Raw genomic sequence first — 13536 nt, 5'->3', positions numbered from 1 at the left:
GAGGCTGTCGCTCAAAGGGCAGGGAGACACATTGGCGACGACTGTTGATAGCAGCTAATGGTGATTTGCTCCAATTCTCCCCAGTAATAGTTAGTCTGCAGTGCACTGCTTGGTCTGATGATGAATATTTAACAAGAAAATATGTCATCAGAACAAGCCCCCACAACAAACGGATTAATATTAATGGGACAAAAATGGAGCCTCCTTTTGAACCCTTGGAGAAGACTGTAAAGGCAGTGATTATTAAAGAACCCAGCAGTCTCAGAACTGACCTTGACCTGGACTGGGCTCAGCAGGAGCCACCCGAGAAGCAATTAAGTATCCAGCGTGGCTCTAGCCTGGGTTGGGGGCTTGGAGCTCCCAACAACTTGCATTTTAAAAAACCGATCTGCATAGATGCTGACAGGTCAGGGTGAGGCCCGTGGAAGAACCTCAGAGAAGAGCAGGGAGCCAAGAGGCCAGCGGGCGACAGGAGATGGTCCCAGGGTCCCAACAGTGCGTGAGGACCAGATGGGGCAGGGGCCTCTCTCGAGCTCTCACCCTGCAGGTGAGGAATCTGAGGACGGAGAAGTCACTGATTCGGAGCAGTGCCCACGTATCTTAACGAGCCTGGATCCCTCAAATGTCTAAAACAGTCCTTGGCACAAAGTGGTGCCAAGGAAAGATGAGATCACTTCTCCTAGACCTCCTGACTCCTCTGCAAATGAAGGGAGGAGGGGAAGCACCCCGGGCTCGGCTCCTGCAGGAACGCCCAGGCATACTTCCCAACATCACGGGTATTGGGGGTTCTCTATCCCACACGCGGCCATGCGGGCCCTGCCCTCTTCAAGCATTGGTGAAAGCAATCTCAGGTAAGGAAAACCTGGCAAATTGGATCTTGTTACGCAGTAAATGCTCAGGAATGTACACGTATCCATTCATTTATTCATTCAATAAATATTTACTGAGTAGTTCACGTGTATAACTACTGATCTAGGATTCAACATAGACCAAAATCATTTTCCTCATGATGTAGGAGATGGGAGAAATGGGAGGTAACAAACGTAGACTGCTTGTTCAAGGGAACTGCATAAACGGGGTGTTAGTGGGAAGACAAAGAAAAGTCAAGGGAGGTTCTTTAAAGGAAAGGAAACAAATGATGTTTCTCTTTCATTGGAAATAAAACAAGAGGGGAAATGACAACGAAGGAGTTAGAGTAGAGAGTGTCTGGAAAATGTCTCTGAGGAGGGAAGAGAGGTGAGATTTAAAGAACAATGTAGGTAATTGGGTGACGGGCAGTAAGGAGGGCGTGTGATGTGGTGAGTACTGGGTGTTACACGCAACTGATAAATTATTAAACTCTACATCTGAAACTAATGATGTACTATATGTTGGCTAATTGAATTTAAATTAAAAAACTAGAGAACAACGTAGGAATTGGACTTAGCTAGACACGTGAAAGGATCTTCCTCGGTGAAAGGGGAAATAGGTGAGTGGGGGTGGATGGGGGGGCCTACGGACAGAAAGAAGGAAGGAAAGAAGCAAAGAAGGATGTATAGATGAGTGACTACATGGGTGCGTGGACGAACGGTGCTGTACACTGAGTGGGTTCGTGAATATTAATTCATTTTGTGGAATCTCGGACCTTAGTTTTAGCCTCTGATGCGGAGCACCCTAAAAGCTCAAGGATCTAACACCCAGAGACAGTGATGGAGTTTGGCTAATGAACACCGTAGCAGCCGACAGGGACAAAACGTCAGGCGTTGCTTCCCGGAAACACACCGATGATGCTACTTGTAAAGTAAAGCGTGAGATGCTCTGTTCAGCTGCTGTTCTCTGACTGCTCAGAAAATTATCTTTCTAGAATGCCAGTTTAATCATATGACTTCCTTGCATAAAATCCTTCCCTGGCTTCCCTTTGCCCTTAGGGTAACACACAAAACTCTTACGGTGACCTACAAGCTCACCGCCCCAACTTCTTTGTGCGGATGGAACGGCTACCGCAGCCTAACAAACCCTACAAGACTGAGGAGTCTACAATTACGGCTACGTCTTACTTCTTGTTGAGTCTGTGAGCAGGCCGGCTGGTTCTCGTGGGCGCTGGGCTCGGCCGGGCTCGGCTGGGCTCACACAGGAATCCCCGTCAGCTGGGAGGTCAGGTGGGGGCCGGCTGGTCTAGGATGGCTCTGGCTTGTACAACTGGACCTCTGTCTGGGCCTGATCACAGACTGTGGTGGAATGGAGTGGACAGAGAGACAAATGAGAGATGAGAGACAGACAGGAGAAAGCCCACAGGCCTCTTGAGCCGTAGGCTCAGAACGGCTTGTTGCCACGTTCAGCGCATTGTAAAGGGCAAGCAAGGCCAGTCCAGATTCAGGGGCACGGGGCCCGTGGGGAAAGGTACAAAATCAAAGCGAGAATCCTGTGGCTACAGAGAAGGGTGGAGCACCGGATCGGGTCTGCTGTCAGCACTCAACACCCGGCCCTGCTCCCCTACTTCTCAGCCTTCCGCCCACCTTCTTTCTCTCTCTCCTTCCCACTCAGAGCCTTGGCACCCACTGCCATGCGTGTCTCTTTCCTACATCCCACCCGAACCCCCAGCCCTTCCCCCAGGTTAACACTCATTAACTCAGACTCAACCTTCAGGCCATGGAGGGATTATCACATCTGCAAGGGTGGGGAGCAGGCCGGGGCCCTGCGGAGAGACTTGAGAGGAACCCACCTGGTGGTGACAATCACGACACCAACCGAACTGAGACAGGAATCCTCGCACCTCCAGATTTTCTGGGGAAAGAAAGGGAACAGAGGGGGATGGGAAGCTCACGTAGATGGAATGCCTCTGTCCTCCTCCGGGGCCAGTGTCTCTAAAGAAATCTTGACACATCAGGGGCTCACCTCATGGTTCCCTAAATGGGCTCACGATGTGGCAGTGGTCAAGGAGCCCTGTTTACAGCCCTGGGGCTGCGGGTGCGTGGTTCGGGAAGGCGGAGGGGCACACTCTGGCCCCATGGACTGGAAAGTAGTAGGTGGGCACAGTGTGCTGCCAGGGGGCCTGTGGCTCTCCCAACGGGAGTGGAGTTCTTGCCTGACGTCTGGGAAGTTCCAGGGGCTGGATTCCAGGGCTGAGAGCTGCGGCTCTCGAGGAAAGAACACACCTTCCCTCCTGGGCCTGTCCTGAAACTCTGGGGCTTCGTCATTGTCTCTCACCATTCCGCTGTCTGACTCTCCTCCCACCTTGTGCCCAAGCTGCTCCTGGGGCAGAGAAAAGCCCGTCGATGCGAACTCAGGGCCGCAGGTGCTGTTCCTCAAGTCCCTTGGTCTCGGAAGCCACTGCGAGATGCTGACCCCGAGGCTGCGGCAAACACAGGGACAGGGGCCTCGCCCAGACAACCCCAGAACATTCTTTTTGGACCGTATGACTGCTCTGTCTCCCGGCGTCTACAGCTCCCCAGGGCGCTTGGGAGTTTCCAGTGGGGAGTGACGTCTCCCAACTTCGACCGGTGCTCACATGCCCCATGGGCGGCGTCGACACTGCTAGGCTCCCAGCTCGCTCCGCGGACGCTCTCCTCTGCACCATCTTACCGCACATCTCATACGTTTCCTCTTACTTGACTATATCGTGGGTCCTATTCCTCTGATGGCCTCCAAATCATAAGATTTTTTTAAAAAAGCAGAAATAGATTCTATGAAGAAAACGTGGAGGACTTCTGGTCATGGGCTCCTGCCACCTGCCCACAGCTGGGCCATGATGGGCCTATCTCCATCCGTATGAGCTATCAGCTGTCTAAGTGGAGCCCAGCTTAGTTTAAATTTCCAGTGCAGGTTTATTTCAGTAAACTTTTTATGTTAAAATAGTGTCCGATTTTCAGAACAGTTGTGACCATGGCAGCGGGAGCTCCGGTCTAGCCGACCCCTCCCTGCTCAGTCTGCTCTGACACTGACCTCTCACGTTACTGTGGGACATCCGGCACAGTCAATGAACCAGTATTGATAGGGTCTACTGTGCAATATATTATTTATCCCTATTTCCTTGGTTTTTAATGGCTGTCTTGCTCTAAGACCCCGTCTCGGATTCCACATCCCGTTTGTCGGCTCTCCTTAGGCTCCGGAGGCTGCGGCAGTCTCTCAGCATCTCCTTGTTTCTGTCAGCCTAACAGCTCTGAAGAGTACTGTCGGGTATTCTGCAGACTTTCCCTCCGTTGGGATTTGTCTGATGCTCTTCTCACGATTAGACGGGGAAGGTGGCACTCCCCTCACGTCATGTCCAGGGCACCCAGCGTCAGCACGACTCGACACCGCTGGGTTGACCTTGGCCACCAGGCCGAGGTGTGTTTGTCAGCTGTGTCCACTGTGAAGCCCCCGCTTTGCATCCCATCCTCTCTAGCACGGAGCGCCCCGCCGTGCCCACCTCCCACGGGGGGCTGGCGTCCTGCCGCCCTCCTCTGTGCCAGAATGTCCGCTTCAACCAGAATTCTCCCGCATGAGACATTGGTCTGTTCTCCTCCGTTGGCTGTCGTATCTCATCACTTACGTCCTTAGGAGCTGGCGGGCAGAGCTCTTACACTGTGGGTCTCAATCCAACACAACTTTGTTACGTGGTCACTCCAACGGTCCCAGCTTTGCCCGTGGAGTTCTTCGCTTAGCCCCTCTGATGCACACACGTAACTGTCAGGTTTTGTTTCCGGTGTTGTTCCTGAGTGCTGCGCTGCTTTCTGGCCCATCTCGTCTATCTCATGCCTCAGTGCTAGAATCAGCCATTTCTGCAAGGAGCTAATCCCTCATAGATGCACATTTCTGGGGCCTTGCTAAGGGGGGCGTCTGTGACTGTGGGTAAGATGACCAGTCAAGGGGGGCGGCTCTGCCCACGTGGCCTTCACTCCCGAGTCTCTCCAGACCTGCGGGTTCCCGTGGCCGTAACCACAAGGCATGGCACCGTGGAAGAAGGCATCGGAACCATTAGCTGCTAGCAAACACGTACAGGCTGCTCATACCCCACTCCCAGATTTAACACGGACTCCTCGGAAGAATCCGTGAATACAGAAGCTGACCAGGAATGGCTTACGGTTTGTCAGTAAAATAACCCTTGTTTTAAATTATGACTGTCGTTCACTAATTTGGTAAATCACCACCTCTCAAAACTACACCTTCCTGCTCTTCAAACAGGGGCAGGCAGGCCAGTATCAAAGGTGTTAAGAGGCATAGATCAGAACGTATGACCAGGTACCTGGAAAGGGCTTCACACAACGAGATACGCAGTAAACACCCCGGTGTGTTTCTCTGTTTCACGCTGAACAGGAGTATTTATTCAGCCTCACTGGCAGGAGTTAACCCAGAGGAGGCCCCTTTCAGAGCATCACAGGGGGTGTGCGAGAGGACCCGGAACTTTCTACAGGGACACGGGGTTTCCCCGGCATCCCGGGCAGGCGCACTGCATCCCAGGAGGGGGTGATCCCTGGGGAAGCAGCTGGGGCACTCAGCAAATGCCCCGCCTGTTGGTGGGGACTCGGTCCATGCTTATCCTGGAGGCAGCCGGGGATGGGACGCCCCCACCTGCAGGCAGCGCCCGGTCATGGAAGGTGCCGGTGCCTTTCTCTACCGCACTACACCCACCCGGGACCCCTGACTGCAGTGGCCCCCACCTCCTGCGGCCCGGCGACCTGTCCTACCCTTGCCACTGGACGACAGCACAAAGCCACTTCAGCGAAAAGCCCTGTGTGAGGAAACAGCCCAATTAGCCAACGTTTGTAAATGCCAGGTCTGCTTCGCCGTAAGCAGATCTTTCTCCTTCACGTGAGTCACTCAAGGACAGTCAGTGCCCTCAAAATTAGCCAGAGCTCTGCTTCCTGCCGGTGTTACACCCAGCTCAGGGGTTGTGGCAGTGGGGGGCGGGGAGCTGTGGCTGGAGCACAAGGCTAGGCCAGGAGCAGGCAGGACGGACGAACCCCAGCTGCTAGAAGGTGACTTGGGAGGCCCCACGGCCAGCCGTGAGCACCCGAGCTGTGGGGAGACTCGGGAAGAGCAGCATGCCGGCACCTGGGGGAGCTGAGGCCCAGAGCTGGGTTGCAGTGGCCCGAGGTGCCACACCGGAGGGCATGACGGTGCCAGCCCTTGGTGCAAAATCCCTGCCATACTCCCCGGGTCCAACTGCTGAGCTCTCTGGGGAGCTCTCTACCTGGGAAGCGGAGATACCCTGCGCCCCAGAAGGCTGTGATGGGGAGGGAACGGGGCTCACTGTCCCTAGCACAGGGGCTCTTGTGGAAGCAGGTGTCACCGGCTTGCTGGTTTGGGCCAGGGTGGGGCGTTCATAGGACCCAAGACTCGAGAGCCCTTGAGGCTCTGCTAAGGATCCAGCTGCGTAAGCCCTCCCGTCACCAGCTCAGCCCATTCAGCACGGCAGTCACTGGGTGGCAGGAGCCCTGGGCTGTACCCGGGATCGGACTGGGCCGAGCAGAGAGTCCAGGGGCCCCACGGCCACGCTTCTGTCAGCCCCACTCAGGTCCTAGAAGCTACTCCACACTCAGGCCCCTGATCCTGCCTCTTGGGAATCAATCAGCCAGGACAGCATGTGGGTTCCTTTCCTGCTGGAAGTCTGTGAGTTTGGGGATTCCTGGTCCCAAAGCTCCATGGGGCTGGGTCCATTGTGCCTCCTGGAAACAGAACTGGCTTGTGACACCGTCCTTCTCTACTAGTGAGTGTGCTTGTGTGTGTGTTATTGCATGTTCTGTATTTATGTGTGTGTATGTGTGTTCGCCTGTGTATCTGTGTGTGGTGTGCGTATGTGTTATTGTGCGTCTGTGCGTGGGTGTGCTGGGCGGCGTGCCCTGGGTGGACATCTAACTCTTAGCCACACCTTATGCTGCCTGAGTTGCCAAACTAAACTTAGACGTGCATGTGAGCAGCTAAGTTTGCCTCGCTCTGTAAGGAACAAGACGGGAACAGATGCTTGTCCGGGATCCCGTGCCAAAGCCGTACGGACATAATCTCACGTAAACACCACAGGATTTCGCAAGACACAGTCTATGTCACCCATTTAATATTCCTTAGGAGGAAACAGGCTCGGAGATGCAAACCAACGCTGGGCACGAGCCCCTGCACATCGGAGAGGGGCGTGCAAGGTCTCCAGGAGGCAGCAGATGGACTCGGTGACGCGGGAGAGGAGGTGAGCGTGCGCGAAGACGAGGGAAGAGGCAGAAGCCCAGAGATGGAGAAACAAGAATTCATCTGAGGGAGAGCATGCGGGGACTGCTTCTGCTCACCTGGAAAACGTCCCCATAGAAACGGGAAGTCTTCTGGGTCTTTCTGACATGCTGTGCGCAGAACTAGGTCCTCCCAGGGACTTTTTGATAGCTCGGGGTCTGGGCTGCGTGTTCAAGGAGGGGGTGTGCAGGCGGGGTGCCAGCGGGGCGTCAGGGCCCCGCCTGACTGCTCGGAGGGCCACAGTGCAGGCGCGTGGGACACAGGTCACATGATGATGCCCAGAGCCCGTGGATGGAAGCAGCTGGGACATGGGTTCAGGATGGGAGGGGCGGGAGGTTTGGGGTGGGAGACCACAGGGCAGGTGGGAGGGCTCGGGATGAAGCGTGGAGCTTCCCGGAATGGGGCTGGTGCAGAGCTGCCCAAACCCGATGACAGGTTGACAGCTTCTAGCAAACAAAGACATGGTAAGACACTTACTAGTCAAATTGCACAGAGCGAGGAGGGGACATGGAGGAAACTTCCATACGATTGCAAGTGCAGGAAGCCAACCTGAAAGGCTGCACCACCCCACCCACACAGCGTCTGGAAAAGGCAAAGCCCCGAAGAGAGCAGGAGCTCCGTGGCTGCCGGCGGCTGGGGGACGGGGGGCGAGCAGGTGCAGCCCGGGGGTGCTGGGGCAGGGAGACTGGTGTGCAGGGTGCGTCCTCGCGCATTTGTCCCAACCCACGGGATGCACAGCGCCAAGAGCGCGAAGGTGAAGTGTGGACGTAGTTAGTTAACAAGGCCCCGATGTCGCTCGAGTCCCCACAAACGCACCACGCTAACGAGGATACTAATCACGGGAACAGCGTGGGCGGGGCAGCGTGTGGGGAGTCCCTGTACTGTGTACTCAATTTCTCTGTAAACTTAAAATGGATCTAAAATTAAGTCTATTGGTTTAAAAAAATGGAGAATTTAATTTTTGTGTTTTTTGCGAAAATGCAGCTTTTCCTTCCACCCCTTGACCACCAGCAGCCCATCTTCCACCAGCACCTTGACGAGATGTGGTTTTCCTCAGACTCAGGGACCCGCCCTGTGCGCGCCACCAACACCCGAGGAGGCCGGCCCAGCACCCCTGGCGAAGGTGAGATTTCAGCCCCGGGTTTCCACAACTCAGAGCCCACGCCTGAGGCAGGGGACTCCCTCCTACAATCCACCAGACGCCCCTGCACCCCGTCCCCGGGGTCACTCGTGTGGACCTGACTCCCGCTGGCAGCCTTGCAGTGTTTTCTAGAAACCTGGTTCTCTGCATCATTTTACCGTAACACCGCCTTCTCTCCCTCTCCTCCGCCTCTGGTTACTGTGCCCCCTGACCCCCCCCCCCGAGCCTTCCTGTGCGCCTGCCCTGGGTGCCCTCCACTCCCACCACTTGGTCCCTGCTCTTTCTCTGTCGCTGTCCCCTTTCCTTCGGACTGTCTGGGGTCAACCAGGCTCCCGATGCTCAGCGTCCACCTCTCCCACGGCGTGGCTCAGAGCCGCTCCTTCCACACAAGCAGGCTGGGTTCTCTGTTGTCATCATGTCCCCACAACCATGAGTACCTGCAGTGCCCCAAACACCAAGCCAGGTGGGGAAGGATGAACTTCCCCCGATTCCCAGCAGCAGAGGTGGTGGCAGGTGTGCGGTGCAGTAGGGTGACCACGGTTCCCCTCAGGGCTCCCCGTGGGGGCTCGCCTGAAGCCTGCCAAGCCCCCAGCGCTCTCTGAAGAGGCCTGAGCTCTGCCCGAGGGAGCAGGGCCCACAGCCGGCCCCTGGGGCCCTCACCCGCTCTGGCAGAACTAAGTCAGCTGCTCCCATTGTCTCCTGCTGTGTAACGAGTCACCCCCAGACTCTGCGACTACCTCGTGATTTCACAGGGCACCCACGGGCCTTACTGGCCACACACCTCTTTTGCCTCCAGGGACGCCGTGATCATGTCCATCAATGCTCAGGGTGTGAGTCTCCCCAGCTGCCTGTCCCATCTGGCTGCCCGCTAGGATACCAGTGTCCACCAGCCTCTGACATCCAGCCCCTGTAGCAGCCGGTCCCTCACCAACCCTGGCCCATGGAGGAGGTTCACACGGATGTGTCCTCGGGGCATGAGAGCCTCCTTGCTGCACTGACAGATGTGTCTCTGGGCCTCCTGCAGACCTAGGGTTCCAGCCTCACGCGGAATGTCCTCTCCAGCACGTCCTCCTCTCTGCACCGTTTCCTCCCTTCCTCTTGCTCTGTCCTCCGCCAACTGTGCACTTCTCTCCACCGGGTGAGGGCCCATCCAGGCAGCACCTGCACCCCTCCCAGGTCCTTACAGGGCACTCCCCGAGATCTTTTGGGGGGTCCTGGCCAGCACTCTCTCTTCTCCTGCACACGCCCCCACCTCCTTGACCAGATCTCTTCATGGCCCCGTGCCTGGCTCTCCGCAGTCTGCACTTTGTGCTGGCTGGGCCCTGCAGCTCCATTTCCCCCGACCAGCCCATGTGTCCCCAGCTGGCCTGTGCTGTTGAAGTGGCACCTGGCTTAGTGCTGGTCAGGGGCCCGGAGGTGCCATGGGACAGACCCCGGGCACATGTGGTGTGGGGGACAGGGTCTCTGCATTCCCTGCAAGCCAGGGCGGAAGTGCTGGTCCTTCCCCAGGGAGGAGGAGCCGTCGTCAGGCCCCAAGGTTCTAGAGAGTCTGGGAACTCAACGTTTTCGGAAGCATTAACCCTTTCTCCGAGTAGCAGGCTTGCCTGGGCAGGGCTGAGCCTTCCAAGGAGCTCACTGCTCTCAGGACTCTATCCTAGACTGAACCCCCCGAACCCGCTCCATCCTGCCTGCAGGGGAGCGCTGACACGGGGGGTTTGTCCTGAGTCCGGGGAGGGCAGGGCTCCTGGTCTTCACAACCTTGTGCAGTGGAGCCCGGGAAGGTGGTGTAGGGGCTGAGAGGGTTCCCGGCATAGTGCAGGTGTCCTTGTTCCCTACACGGGGACCTGTGCATTCAGGGTCCACCCACCTTCCTGACTCACCCTTCCGGGCACAGCATCTGGATCTGTTCAATAAAAGGAACAGAGGAACAGACCCCGTGTCCAAACTCGGGCAAAGTACCCAAATGTGAGCCATGCAGCCCCTTCCCTTCCTTGTGTGGCTCAGGGCCTGTGGGGCTATTAGTCACATAGTTCATCTGTGTTAAATCAACTCCCTTCCGACTTAAAACTCGTGTATGAAAAAGAAGCTTTACATCATTATCATAAATACAAAACTGGTGCCTCTTGCCCTATAAAAACTGAACGTGAGAAACCAGAACAGTATTGCCAGTTCCAGCCAGTCCTGCTCCCCAAGGCTCTGAGCCAGAAGCCAGCAAGGCCAGCTTTGGTTGAAGCAGGGAAACGGCAGGTGTCCGAGGGCCGCTCGAGACAGAGCAGACGCCAGGTGAGACTTCCTCTTTACCCAATCAGACGGCCTGGAAACACTCCGAAGCCTTTCCTCTGTGCTGTCGGATTCGGTGGCATCTCAAGCGTGTCTCCCGGCAGCTGAGATCAGGCTGTTGAAGGCCAGGGCGCGCTCCCGCACGTCGGCAAACACCGACCTAGGAGGACGGTGAAGGAGTATACTTCCACATAAAAGTGACTGAAAGTCCTTGCTGGCAACGTGCGAGCCTGCGTTAATCATCCCATGCCAGCATCGATTTCCTGCTCTTGACAACGGACTGTGCTTAGATATTATCGTGGGCGAAACGGTGCAGGGCACGCGGGAACGCTCTGCCTTATTTTCACGACGTCCTGTGAGTATCAAACTGACCTCAAAATACAAAGTTATAAGAAGGGGGGGGGGCGCCGGGCGGCTCCATCGGGTAAGCGGCTGCCTTCAGCGCAGGTCATGATCCAAGGGTCCTGGGATCGAGCCCCGCGTCAGGCTCCCTGCTCAGCAAGAAGCCTGCTTCTCCCTCTGCCTACCGCTCCCCCTGCTTGTGCTCTCTTTCAAATAAATAAATAATATCTTTTAAAAAATAGTTATAAAAAGCAGTGCTGAATGACTGTTAATCAGTGCAGATGCTGGAGGGACGTGGGTTTATAGCACCGCGTAACCCTAAATACCAAAGCAGCCGAAGCAGCTTGGACCACAGACCCTCAGAGCTCAGACGCAGAGCCCAGAACAGGCCCCCCATTCTAACCGAAGCCACTTCAAAGTCCTGGGGCGGAGAGCAGAGCAGGTAGCCTGAGCGCTGAGGGTCCAGTCCCCGCTGGCTCTGCATGAGAGCTGCCAATACTTTCTGGCCAGAAGGGCACCTTGGCTTCCCTGGGTCAAGGGTCAGATCAGAGGCCGAGGTTCCAGAAGACCCCATTCACATTTCTTCAGGCAAGCTTCCCTCCCATTTCATCTCTGGCTTGTCATCTTGCGAGTCCCCCCAGGGCCCTCCAAGGACTAGATCAGCACTGACTTATTTCCCCAGCAGGGATGAGGAGGAACGGGTAAGAGTCCCCCTCCCTAGGGTCATCCCTTCAGAGCTTCTTCTGTGGAAATGCGCAGAGATCGCCCCAACTAGTAAGACTGCTGGTCCTCCTCTTCCTGCCCAGTCAGTAATTGTCAGAGAACAGCGACACATCCAAGAACAGAGTCCCATTCCCACGCTCCTCTCAGCAATTCCATGTTTGCCTCGTCCTCCCCGTGGACTGGACCACAGGGGAAGGATGGGGGCGCTCCTGGTGGGAAGCGCATGGTTCTGGGGTCAGGGGAGGAAGCATGGACCTGGTCCATAAGAGCCCTATGGCTTTGGGCACCCCGGTGAGCCTCGATCTCCTCTGGGAAATGGGGACAACGATGTCCTAGAACACTCTGAGTTACCAGCAGCAGGCCCCCAGGCCCAAGTACGCCAGTAGAGCGGGACGAACTGATTTCTGTAACCAGAAGCTAGCACAGTGACTCATGACCCTGCAGGAAGGGTCCCCTCCCTGTCAAGACACCCTCGCCACCTGCCTCTGCTTGGCTTCACTTCACACACAGCCTCCACCGCCAGCACCTGCTTCCACACTTAGAGACCCAGCGGAAAATAGAATTTTGCCCTCCTGATGTCCACGTATCTATCCCACAGAGACTTGTAATTCGCCCTTGTCACGAGCCCATCTAGAGTGCCATCACCAGGGATACAAGCACAGTGACTCGCAGACAGAGACCAAATAACCGTTTGTGGTCAGCACTCTGTTGCCTAAAGAGAACGGTGGGAGGTCTGCTGAAGGAACCCACAACCACAGCTCAGCCGCCATGACAGTTTGGACTGAACGAAGCCGGGCGTGTGGAAGAGGCTGCTGCCATCGGGTCCTGTGTGTGAGGACGTGTGCAGCCTTGGGCTGGCCGGGGTTAGATCGGGGACTAGACTGGACAAAAGGGGACACGCGCGTAGGTCAGGCCCAAAGGAGTAAGTGCTACCGGGGTGAGTCCCGGTAAGCCAGGGCTCGAACGAGAGCAGGAGCCCCGGGTGGGTGAGGAGAGCAGGCCAGAGGGCCAGGCAGCACCAGGTGCCGGGCATGTCCCCGCACCCGTCCGTCTCCGTGACAGAACGTATCCCAGGCTGTAAGGCCCAGGAGAGGCTGTCCCCGACACAGAGGCTGCACGGGAGATGCGCTCAGTAAATGTGTCTTCTCTCGCCTTCCTCTGCACACTCAGGAGCACAGCAGGCACGAGGACACGGGTCTGCGTGGGTCTATATATAGATGATGGGATCTGGGCTTAAATCAAGCCCCATCACCAGGAGCGAATGCTGCACATCGTTGAGAAGCAGGAGAAAAGAATTGTACATTAACTCTGTGATTTTCCCAAACTACCAGACAAAAAGTAACCATAAAATAGCTTTTCTTGAAGATAATAAATATGGATGAAATGAAGACCAAGCCCGTGTGATTGCTAATTCCTTGCCTGACGTACAGAAGCTCATGTCAAACGGTAACACTGCGTCGAACGTCTACGAAAATACCTAGTGGGTAATTCACCGTGGGCACACTGCCCGAAAGGCTGCACCACTCGCGTTGTGGATCTAATCTAGGATCCGACTGTATTAATTAGACATATACCATCAAATATTAAACCGTCTCAGCCAATACAATTTTTAATATGCAGTTCAAAATCGTGCTTGTAACATGTGCGCAGGCCTGTTTGCTGTAGAGTACCAAATGTCATCAGACAGTGCAGATGCTTGCTTGGGAAACAGGAGGCAACAGAGCTCACGTACGCTCTTTCCGCGCCCTGAAGTGCACGCTCAAGTGCGTAGGAGACGACGCTCTGGTGTTTCCAGCACAAACCAGCCTTCTGGAGATGCACGGATACGGTCACCAACCGTGAGAGCTGCACCTCATGTTGTCACAGCTACTCAC

General features: G+C 55.8%; 1 long non-coding RNA gene across 1 annotated transcript; it reads left to right on the top strand.

Moving 5' to 3' along the window:
• The first annotated feature begins 7007 nt into the window (after positions 1–7007).
• Positions 7008–11126, top strand: LOC148109741 (uncharacterized). The gene is made up of 3 exons (XR_015725103.1): positions 7008–7138; positions 8161–8299; positions 9114–11126. It is a non-coding gene; the product is annotated as an uncharacterized LOC148109741 (long non-coding RNA).
• The last annotated feature ends 2410 nt before the right edge of the window (positions 11127–13536 follow it).

Source organism: Ursus americanus, chromosome 7 (assembly GCF_024610735.1).
Source record: "Ursus americanus isolate L20-20 chromosome 7, mUrsAme1.1.p, whole genome shotgun sequence".
Lineage (NCBI taxonomy): Eukaryota > Metazoa > Chordata > Mammalia > Carnivora > Ursidae > Ursus > Ursus americanus.
The sequence above is the reverse complement of the archived record's forward strand: the minus strand, read 5'-3'. Positions and strand labels throughout refer to the sequence as shown.